General features: G+C 39.0%; 1 protein-coding gene and 1 long non-coding RNA gene across 6 annotated transcripts in view; one reads left to right on the top strand and one right to left on the bottom strand.

Annotated features, from left to right (window-relative positions):
• The window catches only part of LOC113613449 (uncharacterized), a 30435-nt gene extending 23023 nt beyond the window's left edge, over positions 1-7412 (top strand). The window contains exon 5 of one of the 2 annotated variants that reach the window (XR_003430265.1): positions 7087-7412. This is a non-coding gene — a long non-coding RNA (uncharacterized LOC113613449). Of the gene's footprint in view, positions 1-3252; positions 3604-7086 lie in introns of those variants that run through there. The other variant, XR_003430266.1, reaches the window with a different exon arrangement.
• The window catches only part of FRMD3 (FERM domain containing 3), a 313237-nt gene that overhangs the window by 16805 nt on the left and 283083 nt on the right, over positions 1-13349 (bottom strand). The gene's annotated exons all lie outside the window — the stretch shown is intronic.

The raw sequence follows: 13349 nt of genomic DNA, 5'->3' as shown, positions 1-13349 counted from the left end.
CTGCTGGAAGAACAGTATGAACATGGAACATTTTTTAAAAACTGACAATATACTGGGACATTAAAAAAGTCTAAACAAATTTCATGTAATTAAACAATGCAGAGCATATTCTCTGACCTTGGTGTATTTTAAAAAAAAAAAAAAAACAAGATGAAAAGACAGCCCTCAGAATGGGAGAAAATATTTGCAAATGAAGCAACTGACAAATGATTAATCTCCAAAATTTACAAGCAGCTCATGCAGCTCAATAACAAAAAAACAACCCAATCCAAAGATGGGCAGAAGACCTAAACAGACATTTCTCCAAAGAAGATATACAGATTGCCAACAAACACATGAAAGAATGCTCAACATCATTAATCATTAGAGAAATGCAAATCAAAACTACAATGAGATATCATCTCACACCAGTCAGAATGGCCATCATCAAAAAATCTAGAAACAATAAATTCTGGAGAGGGTGTGGAGAAAAGGGAACAATCTTGTACTGCTCGTGGGAATGTGAATTGGTATAGCCACTATGGAGAACAGTATGGAGGTTCCTTAAAAAACTAAAAATAGAACTACCATACGACCCAGCAATCCCACTACTGGGCATATACCCTGAGAAAACCATAATTCAAAAAGAGTCATGTACCAAAATGTTCATTGTAGCTCTATTTACAATAGCCAGGACATGGAAGCAACCTAGGTGTCCATCAACAGATGAATGGATAAAGAAGATGTGGCACATATATACAATGGAATATTACTCAGCCATAAAAAGAAACAAAATTGAGTTATTTGTAGTGAGGTGGATGGACCTAGAGTCTGTCATATAGAGTGAAGCAAGTCAGAAAGAGAAAAACGAATACCATATGCTAACATATATATATGGAATCTAAAAAAAAAAGAAAATGGTCATGAAGAACCTAGGGGCAAGACGGGAATAAAGACACAGACCTACTAGAGAATGGACTTAAGGATACGGGGAGGGGGAATGGTAAGCTGGGACGAAGTGAGAGAGTGGCATGGACATATATACACTACCAAACGTAAAATAGATAGCTAGTGGGAAGCAGCTGCATAGCACAGGGAGGTCAGCTCGGTGCTTTGTGACCACCTAGAGGGGTGGGATAGGGAGGGAAGGAGACACAGAGGGAAGAGATGTGGTGACGTATGTATATGTATAGCTGATTCACTTTGTTATAAAGCAGAAACTAACATACCATTTTAAAGCAATTATACTCCAATAGAGATGTTAAAAAAAAAAGATAACAAATGCTGGTAAGATGTGGAGAAAAGGGTACCCTGGTGCACTGTTGGCAGGATTATAAACTGGTACAGGCACTATAGAAAACAGTATGGAGGTTCCTCAAAAGGTTACAAGTGTAAATGTTAAAAATTTTGCACTAGCATATGAACCAGAAGTTCCACTTCTGAGAATATATTGAAAGGAAACAAAAACACTAACTAGAAAAGATATCTGCACCCCCATGTTCATAGCAGCATTATTTACAATAGTCAAGACATGGAAACAGCCTCAGTGTCCATTCATCTGTAAATATATATATATATACACAAAGAACACACACACACCAGAATATTCTTCAGCCACCAAAAAATGAGAAAATCCCGCCATTTGCGACAACATGGATGGACGTGGAAAGCATTATGCTAAATGATATAAGTCAGGTAGAGAAAGACAAACACTGTATGATCTCACTTACATGTGGAATCTAATTCTTTTTTAAAACTCATAGAAAAAGGAATCAGATTTGTGGTTACCAGAGACAGGGAGTGGCGAGAGGGAGAATTAGAGGAAGGGAGTTAAAAGGTACAAGCTTCCAGTTATAAATAGGTATAAGGAATATAATGTACAACATGGTAACTATAGTTAATACTGCTATATGATATATATGAAAGTTAAGAGAGTAGATGCCAAGAGTCCATATCACAAGGAAAAGCTTTTTTCTTTTTGTTTCATTTATATGAGATAATGGATGCTAACTAAAGGTACTGCAGTAATCATTTCACAACATTTGTAAGTCAAGCCATTATGCTGTATACCTTAAACTTACACAGTGATGTATGTCTATTATATCTCAATAAAACTGGGGAAAAATGATGTGCAGGACTGAATTACTGGTTTTATCTTTTAAATATCAACAGATATTTCCTAATAGCTCTGGTATGACAGTCCTGAGCAGCCTAAATGAAAGATACCATAAAACATGCAAGCAAAATACAAAGGGCCAATAAGCACATGAAAAGAAGCTCCACATCGTTAGTTGTTACCACAATAAGATAGCACTTCACACCCACTAGAATGGCTATATATTTTTAATAGATCTTTACTGGAGTATAATTGCTTCACAATACTGTGTTAGCTTCTGTTGCACAACAAAGCGAATCAGCCATATGCATACACGTGTTACCACATCCCCTCCCTCTTGAGCCTCTCTCCCATCCTCCCTATCCCACCCCTCTAGGTCATCGCAAAGCACCAAGCCGATCTCCCTGTGCTATGCTGCTGCTTCCCACCAGCCAACTATTTTACATTTGGTAGCGTATATATGTCCATGCCACTCTCACTTTGCCCCAGCTTCGCCCTCCCACCCCATGTCCTCAAGTCCATTCTCTATGTCTACCTCTTTATTCCTGCCCTGCAACTAGGTTCATCAGTACCATGGTTTTTTTTTTGTTTTTGCTTTTAAGATTCCATAAGGAGGCAAGAACGTACAATGGAGAAAAGACAGTCTCTTCAATAAGTGGTGCTGGGAAAACTGGACAGCTACATGTAAAAGAATGAAATTAGAACACTTCCTAACACCATACACAAAAAATAAACTCCAAATGTATTAAAGACCTAAATGTAAGACCAGACACTATAAAACTCTTAGAGGAAAACACTTTTTGACATAAACCACAGCTATAATTTTTAAAACCTGAACATAACAAGTGTTGGTTAAGGGTGAGGAGAAACTGGAACCCTTGAACATTGCTGATAGGATTTTAAAATGGTTCAGCTGCTATAGAAAACAGTTTGGCAGTTCCTCAAGTCAAACAGAATTACCATACGATCCAGCACTTCTACTCCAAGGTATATACTCCAAAGAATTAAAAACAAGTACTCAGACAAATACTTGTACAAAAATGTTCAAAGCAGCAGTAATCCAATAGTAAAAAGTTGGAAACAACCCAAACGTCCATAAACGGATGACTAGATAAAATGTGGTTTATCCATATAATAATATTGCTCAATCATTATAGACATGATACAACATGGATGAATGTCAAAAACATGCTGAGTGGAAGTAGACAGACACAGAAGCTTACATAACATATAATTCCATTTATCTCCATATGAAATATCCAGAACAGGTAAATTCATAGAGACAGGAAGCATACTGGTGGTTGCCAGGGGCTGAGGGAGGAAATGAATGAGGAGTGTCTGCTTAACGGGTACCAGGTTTCCTTTTAGGGTGATGAAAATGTTTTGGAACTAGAGAGAGGTGTTAGTTGCAAAGCTGTGAATGTACTAAATGGTACTATATTTTTCATGTTAAAATGGTTGATTTTATGTGATGAACTTCACTTCAATAAAAATTTTAAAAAAATAAATGCAAGCTGTAATTTTTCTACCACCATATAATACTCCATGAAACCTGAAGGGAGAAAATGTTCACAGTGTAAGGAAAGATGACAAGAGTTATGACTTTCTGGAATACTACATCTTTACATATCTCGTATTCCATATCCCCAAGAAGAAACGTCATTTTCCTCTCCTCTTTGGGAAAGCAGTGAAAGCAACATATTGTCTATGAGTGGCATAACTGCTCTAGAAAGACCACTCCCAGCCCCTTTGGCTATTTTCACCGTCCTGTGGTCACAAAGACCTTCCATGCTCTTTGTTCTTACCTAACAGCATTTTCTCATGTAAATGGCCTTTCCTCCTTAAGTCTCCTTTTCCTAATACGCAACCTATTCTCCCTCTGCCTTCTGTTTTCCATATCCTTCTCCTATAATAAGAGGTAAAGGGAAACCTCAAGTTTACAGACTGCAGTATTTTGTTGACGGCAACTCCATTCTTCCAGTTGCTCAGACCAAAAACCTTGACTTTCCTCTGTTCACTCTCACTATGGACCCATCAGCAACTTCTATGTCTCTACCTTCAAAGCACACTCAGAATCGGACCACTTCCTACTACGTCCACCGCTACCAACCTGGTCTAAGCCTCCGTCTTTCTCACTTACATTACTGCAGCAGCATCTCATCTGGTCCCCCTGCTCTAGCCCTTGCCTATGTAAGGGTCATCGTCAACACGGCAGCTGGAGTCATCCTTTGAAAACATAACATGGATCATGCCACTCATCTGCTCAATGTCCTCTAGCGGTTTTTCATCTTCCTCAGAGTATAAACCAAGTCCTTGCAGGGATGTCTACTCTCCTAACCTCTCTGACCTTGTTCTGCTAGGACCCTCCCCCTTGTTCATGCCACTCCAGCCACAGAAGCCTGGCTGTCCCTCAAACATGCCAGTTAAGCTCTCTCTTGCTGTTCTCTCTGCTTGGAGCACTCTGCCTTCAGACAGGTTCACACTCTGTCCCTCTTTGCAGGTTGTTAAACAAATATCACCTTCTCAGTTACATTATGTAAAATTTCAGCCCATCTCCCCAGTACTCCCTATCCCCCTTCCCAAATTTATTTTTCTTCTGAGAAATCCAGGATCTAAGAAGGAAAAATAGAGCGCTAGCAAGGTGAAATAGTGGCTTCTGGGAGAGACATAATCATGGTCATTAACTCAGGGTCACAAAAGTGAGTGCCTCTACAGGCCAGGCAGGTGCCTGATGTGAATGAGTGCAGGCCAGGTATGGGACAGTAGGGAGTGCTGGTGACCGGGGAAAACTGACCATATTGAGCTCCATCTGAAAGCTTTAAAATTCAAATTAAAAAAATAATCTGTGCAGTCCATACAAAAAGAGCCTGTGGGTATTTTTAGGCCTATAGGCTGCTAGTCTACAAATGCTACTAGATAAATGCTGTGATAAAATCAGCTACATTACTGATGTTTCAAAGTCGCCCAAGTATTCCAGTACTTGGATCTCAACAACAGAAGTATTCTCTTATGTTTCTGGAAAGGAGGAGTTAGGCAGGGAAATAAATGCTTTCTTCCCTGTCATAGTTTTTCTAACCGCTAGCATTAGATGTGCTGGAGTTTCATAATACTTTTCCCCTCATCTCTAGGCTCAAATTTTTAGTGGGATAGAGTGGAAAGTAGACCAGACAAAGGCTGGACAACCCAGTTCTGCCACTTACGAGACTTTAGTTCTTAATAACTTCCATCGACCAATTTATGAATAAAGAAGATGCGGTACATATATACAATGGAATATTACTCAGCCATATAAAAGAATATTACTCAGCCATAACGCCATTTGTAGCAACATGGATGGAACTAGAGATTATCTTACTAAGTGAGGTAAGGCAGACAGAGAAAGACAAATATCATATGATATGGCTTATATGTGGAATCTAAAAAAAATGATACAGATGAACTTATTTACAAAACAGAAACAGACTCACAGACTTCAAAAATAAACTTATGGTTACCAGAGGGGGAAGGAGCGGGGGAGGGATAAATTAGGAGTTTGGGCTTAGCAGATACAAACTACTATATATAAAATAGATAAACAACAAGGACCTACTGTACAGCACAGGAAACTCTGCTTAATATTCTATAATAACCTATAAGGGAAAAGAATCTGAAAAAGAATAGATATATGTATAACCAAATCACTTTGCTATACACCTGAAACTAACACAACATTGTAAATCAACTATACCCTGATATAAAATAAAAATTAAAAAAATATTCTTGGAGCTCAGCTTGCTTAACAACAACACAGGAGTAACACCTACCTCATAAGCCTGGGGTAAGGGTTAAACAAAATTATGGATGCATAAGTGCTGTCTGTATCAAAAAAAAGCTATAGGAATTATATGTTACTATCTTACCAAAGAAAATTAGGCTACATTGGCCTATTTCTAAGCAATATGTACGTACAATCTATTGACACGCAATATCATTTTATCAACACAGATTAGTTTTCTAACAAGTCCACTACTACAGAGTACAAGGGAAATTATATTATAGTTGGTTATCCATATTTTCTTAATTTTCTTTATGTGATAGATGCTTAAAGTTTCCTACATCCCTTTTCTGATGAACTGGACAAGAATGTCCAAAGAGACCAGAAATGTTAAATTAGTGAGACAATCTACACTGTTTCATTAAATTTATTTTACTTCATCAGTACATGAAAAGCCTCCTAAATGTATTCACAAAGCTCAATGGCTAAAAACGTTTTTTAGAAGTGATATGACAATGCTTAAGGAAAAGGAAATAGCTTTCAAATTTCTATAATAATGCAGCCCAATTAAAATTATATAATAGCTGAAAGTTTCTGACACATAGGAAATAATGTTAACATATTTTAGTAAATATAACTATTTTTATGCCATTATTATCATTATTCAACTTGAAGAAATACTTCATGAAGTGAAATAGCGAGAATCAAATGATGCTGAAGGAAAAGACTGGCCACTGATGATGGACAGGCTGTGTGCCTGCTGTGTACAGTCAAGCAGGTTGTGCACTGCTCATTCCAGGCTTTGGCAAATGGCATCACTGGTCACCAGCATTCAGGTTCCCTCTGTGGCACCCCAAGTCACTCTGCGCTGGTACCCAACTATGGAATGCCCCCTAAACCTGCAGAGCAGGGACACAAAGAAAGCGGTACCACCACCTGGCAGGGAGGAGGGTATTTTAGAAAATTGTAGAGGCTGTTTTGGCGGTCACAATGATTGGCAGGGTCAGCATCATTTAGTGGGAGGGCGTCAAGGATGCCAGACATCAAAAAATGCATAGGATGGTCCCACAAAATAAAGAATTATTTTGCATCCCACATAACTTTTAGATGTCCTATTAAATATTATCCATGTTGGTGAGAAATCTATTTAGACTGATTTGAATCTAGAATCTACCTGTGTTTTACGTTTAAACCTAAAGCATTTAGATATGATTTTAACATATTTTGAATTTTTCAGGCATACAACCACTGGGTAAATTGAAGGTATCTTGCCAAGAGCTGTTTACCTGTTGAGAACATCACATCACTGCTGTCCGAAATGGCTAAGGTGTCCAAGATGCCTACCTAGTAGCACACGTTCTTGCATCTGTTGAGTGGTGCCCATGTTCCCCCATTACATTCACAGAGGAGCCAGCACCCCATGCCTTCATTCTGCCTCCTGGTGAATCATGCTTAAGAAAAACCTTTGGAAAGACTTAACTATTTTATTATGAATTACTTCCAAGTTCTCCTGTCATTACACTTAGAGCATTATTTTGACTTTTAAAGTTATGTGTAAGTAGACTGTGTTTTCTCTGAGTTTCATTTCAGGATGGTAGAGAGAACATTAAGATCTTTGTTACTGAATCCGAAGGGCACACTGAATCAAAGGATTGACAACCACTGCTCAAGAATACATGAAATTGTCACGTCTCTATGGAGTTCACATATTTGTTGCCTATTAACCAGAACCGTCCTTGCTGAGGTGGGCTAACTTCTGATTGATCTACTTATGTTGATCGGTGTAGCCATCCTGCCACTGGGAGGTGTGCTGTACTCTTGAATTGAGGATAGGGACAAGAAGAGTGAAGGAAAAATGGGAGAGAAGGAAGAGGTCATCACTCCACTTCTAGGAAATATGATAGAGTGGAAAGAACAGTGGCCTGGAATTCTGGGGACCTAGATTCAGTTCCACAGAACTCTGTGCCCTCCGACATGGCACTTCAGTTCTATGAGTCTTAGACTTTTTACCTGAAAAATGGACCACATCCCTTCCAGTCTAGGTCTCTCAAAAAAAGTCCCACTTGACACTATACATATACTTTCCCTGAAAGCACCAGTCACCTGCATATAAGAAGCAGAGCTATTTCTCCTGTATCTGTTGAGAAACATTGTGGGAGAGGGGAAAAGACAAGAGCACTAAAATTTTTAATAAATTTTTACAGGGATAGATATTTTAAGCACATGATCATGTGATATTCATAAGAGGAGATGAGGAAACTGAGGCTCAGAGACGTTAAGTAACCTGCACAAGGTCATGACGCCAGGACACAACAGAGCAGGGGTTTGTACCCAAGCCTGCCTGACTCCAAAGCTTGTTCCAAACCACCATGTTTTCCTGAAGAGAAGGGGATCTGAGAGGCCCAGAAAGACCCTCACTTCTTAACTAAAGAGGAAGAGTCTTGTGTTATTGGCCAATTTCATTTGCTGAAACCACAGTATCATTATATGTAAGGTGATCACTTGTCCCTATTTGCCTGGTACAGTCCCATGGTATGCCTGTTTCCTAGCAGCATTATTAAAGTGCCCCTTTCACTCTCAAAAGGTTTGCCTAATAGATTTTATGGTCACCTAATTACGTGTTTATATGTCATACCTCCTGTGATTGTATCCTGGAAGCCAAAAAAAAAAAAAAAAAAAAATCACTTGCTGTTGTGGTATAACAAGTTCACTGTATTATGCATGTGCTATCAGTGCCCCAAATGTTTTCTATCCACATTTAGCAGCATGCAGACTTCCAACTGTAGTAAGATGGTATGCCATTAAACTCCTGTGTGACTCCTTTATCTTCCCTTTGCTGGGGATAAAGTCTAATCCTTCAAGAGAAGTTCATGTCTCATGGGTTTAAAGAAAAGATCCTGAGAATGACATGTACTTTTTCAGATGAGGGTTTTCACTTTCAGGCATAGACACTGCAAAATATCTCACACTAGAAATGTTCCTGATGCCTCTGAATATCCTTGGGAAGCTGCCTGCTTGTTCTATTTAAAACCCATAAGAGTCATCCCAGTGACTCCGGAAAGTATAGACGAATGGAAACTTAGACAGACAGACACACACACACACACACACACACACACACACACTTCACAGCAAATCCTAATGTTCTTCCTAGCCATGAACATCAATCTCACTTCTCCTTGTGGTCATCATCTACCAACCTCCTGGTCATGCCTCTAGAGTAGCTGAACATTTTGAAACCTTTGTCTTACCATTTTTTTGATTTCAATATCTAGAATTCAAGAGAATTCAGTCAATCCTTGTCCTCATATTGCAGAAGTCAACTGCCCCTTCCAGACCACTGAAATGGCTCTCACCAAGATATCCAATGATCACCATGTTGCTAAAGACAATGTGTGTTCTCTTCTGTCCTCCTACTGACCACTCTACCTCTGTGACTTCACACTCTCTTGGTTTCCATCTCATGATTCTAAGCTACCTCTGTCTTTTCCACAGTCTTGTCACCTCTATTTGTGGTAGCTTCAGCTCTCTGCTCTTGTCACTCTGTACCCTCTCCCTTAGAGGAGTCTCAACCATATTCATGGCTCCACCATGCTACTGCAGCATTACTCAACACAGCTCTGCAGGTCACTTGTGTCCTTGCCCATTGTTCCTTGAAATTAGTTTGGGAAACTGTGCACACTATCACCTTTTGGACATTACTATTAAGGTTAAGAGTACAAGCTCTCATCAAAAATTATGGCTATCACTGTGGAAAACGATATGGAGATTCCTCAAAAAACTAAAAATAGAACTACCATATGACCCAGCAATTCCACTCCTGGGTATATATCAGAAAAAAACCAAAAACACTAATTCAAAAAGATATATGCACCCCAATGTTCACAACAACATTATTTACAATTGCCAAGATACAGAAGCAAACTAAGTGTCTACCAACAGATGAATGGATAAAGAAGATGTTGTGTATATATACAGTGGAATACTACTTAGCCATAAAGAAGGAAATTTTGCCATTGCAGCAACATGGATGGACTTGGAGGGCATTATGCTAAGTGAAATAAGTCAGACAGAGAAAGACAAATACTGTATAATATCACTTATATGTGGAATCTAAAAAACACAACAAACTAGCGAATATAACAAAAAAGAAGCAAACTCACAGAAAAAAACTATTGGTTACCAGTTGGGTGAGGGAAGAGGAAGGGGAAATACAGGAGTAGGGGATTGAAAGGTATAAACTATTAGGTATAAAATAAGCAACAAGGATATATTGTACAACACCAGGAATATAGCCAATATTGTACTTTTTCTTTTTTAAAAAAATTTATTGGAATATAGTTGATTTACAATGTTGTGTTAGTTTCAGATATACAGCAAAGTGATTCAGATATATATATATATTTATATATACATATATATTCTTTTTAAAATTCTCTTCCATTATAGGTTATTATAAGGTATTGAGTATAGTTTCCTGTACTATACAGTACGTGTTTGTTGGTTATCTATTTTATATATAGTGGTGTGTATATTTTAATCCTAAACTCCTAATTTCTCACCCCCTTTCCCCTCTGGTAACCATAAATTCGATTTCTATATCTGAGCCTATTTCTGTTTTGTAAATAAGTTCATTTGTATCATTTTTTTAGATTCCACATACAAGCGATATCATATTTGTCTTTCTCTGTCTGGCTTACTTAGTATGATAATCTCTAGGTCCAGCCATGTTGCTGCAAATGGCATTATTTCATTCTTTTTTATAGCTGAGTAATGTTCCATTGTGTATATATACCACATCTTCTTTATCCATTCATCTGTCAATGGACACTTAGGTTGCTTCCATATCCTGGCTACTGTAAATAGTGCTGCAATGAACACTGGGGTGCACATATCTTTTCAAAAAATGGTTTTCTTCAGATATATTTTATAATAACTATAAATGGAGTATAACCTTTAAAAATGGTGAATCACTATATTGTATACCCCTAACTTATATAATATTGTACAAAAACTATACTTCAAAAAGAGTCATGGCTATCACCAAAAAGACAAGTGATTACATGTGCTGGTGAGGATGTAGGGAAAAGGGAACTCCTGTGTACTGTTGGTGCAGCCACTATGGAAAACAGTTTGGAGGGTCCCCCCCAAATTAAAAATAGAACTACCATATGATCTAACAATCCCCACTTCTGAGTATATATCCAAAGGAAATGAAAATAGGATCTTGAAGAGATATCTGCACTCCCATGTTCACTGCAGCATTATTCACAATAGCCAAGATATGGAAACAACCTAAATGGCCATCAATGGATGAATGGATAAAGAAGACAGAAGATGTGGTATATGTACACAGTGGCATATTATTCAACCATAAGAAAGAAGAAAATCCTGCCATTTGTGACAACATGGATGGGCCTTGAGGGCATTATGTAGGTGAAATAAATCAGAGAAAGACAAATGCTCCACGGTACCACTTATATGTGGAATCTAAAATAAACAACAACAAAAAAACACAACAACAAAGAAAAGTCAAATTCATAGAAACAGAAAGTAGAAAAGTGGTCGCCATGGGCTAGGGGGTGGGAGAAACAGGGAAAGGGTGCAAACTTTCAGCTGTAAGATGAATAAGATTTGATGTTCTAATGTAAAACATGGTCATGATAGTTGATAACACTGTTTTATACAATTGAAATTTGCAAGAGAGTAGAACTCAAATGTTCTCACCAAAAAAAAAAAAAAAAAAAAACCAACTGATAAATATGTGAGGTAATGAATGTGCTAATCAGTTAAGTAGGGGAATCTTTTCACAATGTACATCAAATTGCCACAATATATACTTTAAATATCTTTCAATTTTATTTGTCCATTATACCTCAATAAAGCTGAAATTAAAAAGAATACAAGCTCTTAAATTATCTTTCTGTGTCTGAATCCTGGCCTTGTATTGTCATGTGACCTTGGACAAGTTACTTAATCGCTCTATTCAGTGAAATCTATAAAATGGAAAAATTCAGGCCATACCACATGTGGATACTGTGCACAGAGGAGACATGAATTAATGTGTGGGAAGTGGTTGGCTCACAGCAAACACTAACATTACTGTTTACCTATTAAAATGTCTGAGAGGTCCCAAAGAGAAGAAACCAGTTTTGCTTTATTTAACTCAATATTTCCCAAATTTATTTGACCAGAGAAGTTTGAACATGACTTAGTTTAGTTTGAGAGACACATGTTACTGAATCTCTGACCCATCTCACCTCAAAACCGTCCAATGAGCTGCAGACTCACCACACACCTGGATGTAGGCTCGTATCCTACATCCAGTCTGTATCTCCCACCCCAGACTTTCCCTCCTCTACCAGTTACTGTATAGTAAATGGCATCAACTTCTATCCACACCAGCAATCTAAGGGTTGGCCATGACTTCTCACTCACTGCTCACCCCATATCCGTCACCAGCTTCTACAAACTCTGCCACCATATTCACTTTCAAAGCGGTCCCTGCCTCTCCATCCCCCCCATGCTTACCACTTCTCAACTGCATGACAGCAATGGCCTCCTCACTGGTTTCCCTGACCTCAGTCTGGCTCCTTCTGAATTGTTGCCAGAACAATCATTTTTAAATGCCTAATTAGTCAAATGAATCTGAGTCTGGCTGGGACCTGGGACCCGGGACCCTTTGCTGCAGTGCTTGCACCTGGACACACCTCTCCTCCAGCAACAAAATACAAAGAAACTGTATGGGACTAAAATAACTGTGTGCATGTGCAGTTGGGGCAAATACTGGACCCAAAAGATACAGAGACCAAAAAACCCAACTGCCACTTTTGAAGAGGCTGGACCAAAAACAGGGTGTCAGGAGCAAAAGCAAGGTACTGAGAATACCTCCTGCACACACCACCACCAGAGGGGTGAGCAAAACACCTAAGCCACCCCTCTGGCCTGACCCCTGGACACACCCCTACCCTCACCCCATATAAGGAACAAGCTTGCCCCCCTCAGGGAGCCAGCAAGCAAGGGAACCTGTTGTTTGTTCTCGCAAACCCCCCTGCCGCAGCAGGGGCCCCAATAAAGCCTTGCCTCAATTTCTATTGCTAGGGAAGGCCATGAACCCTGGTCGGTAACAAATCCTCTTCTTAAAAGGTTTTTCATGGCTTTCAGGATAAAACTTAAACTCCAGCTTAGTATAAAATGCACACCTCTACCCCACACATTTCCACCGTTCCTATCTATTTAGAGGTGCCCAAATGTATTACACTGCATCATGCCTCTGTGCCTTTGCACAGACTGTTGCCTCTCCCTGGAATGTCCTTCTGCACTCAGATGGCTCCTACTCGTTCTTTAAGACCTCATCTTTCACCTCCTCTCGGAAGGCTCTCCTACGTACATGCTTATCACACAGTGTCCATGGTTGACTCATTCATTTCTCTCCCAGATGATTCGTCTCAGCCAATGATGGTAATTCCATTCTCTTGGCGGTCTCTGGTTTGGAAGTGG

This window comes from Aethalodelphis obliquidens, unplaced genomic scaffold (assembly GCF_003676395.1).
Source record: "Aethalodelphis obliquidens isolate GAN/ISIS:26980383/991018 unplaced genomic scaffold, ASM367639v1 scaffold88, whole genome shotgun sequence".
NCBI classification, from domain to species: domain Eukaryota; kingdom Metazoa; phylum Chordata; class Mammalia; order Artiodactyla; family Delphinidae; genus Aethalodelphis; species Aethalodelphis obliquidens.
Note: the sequence above shows the minus strand (reverse complement) of the source record. Positions and strands in the feature narration are given on the sequence as shown.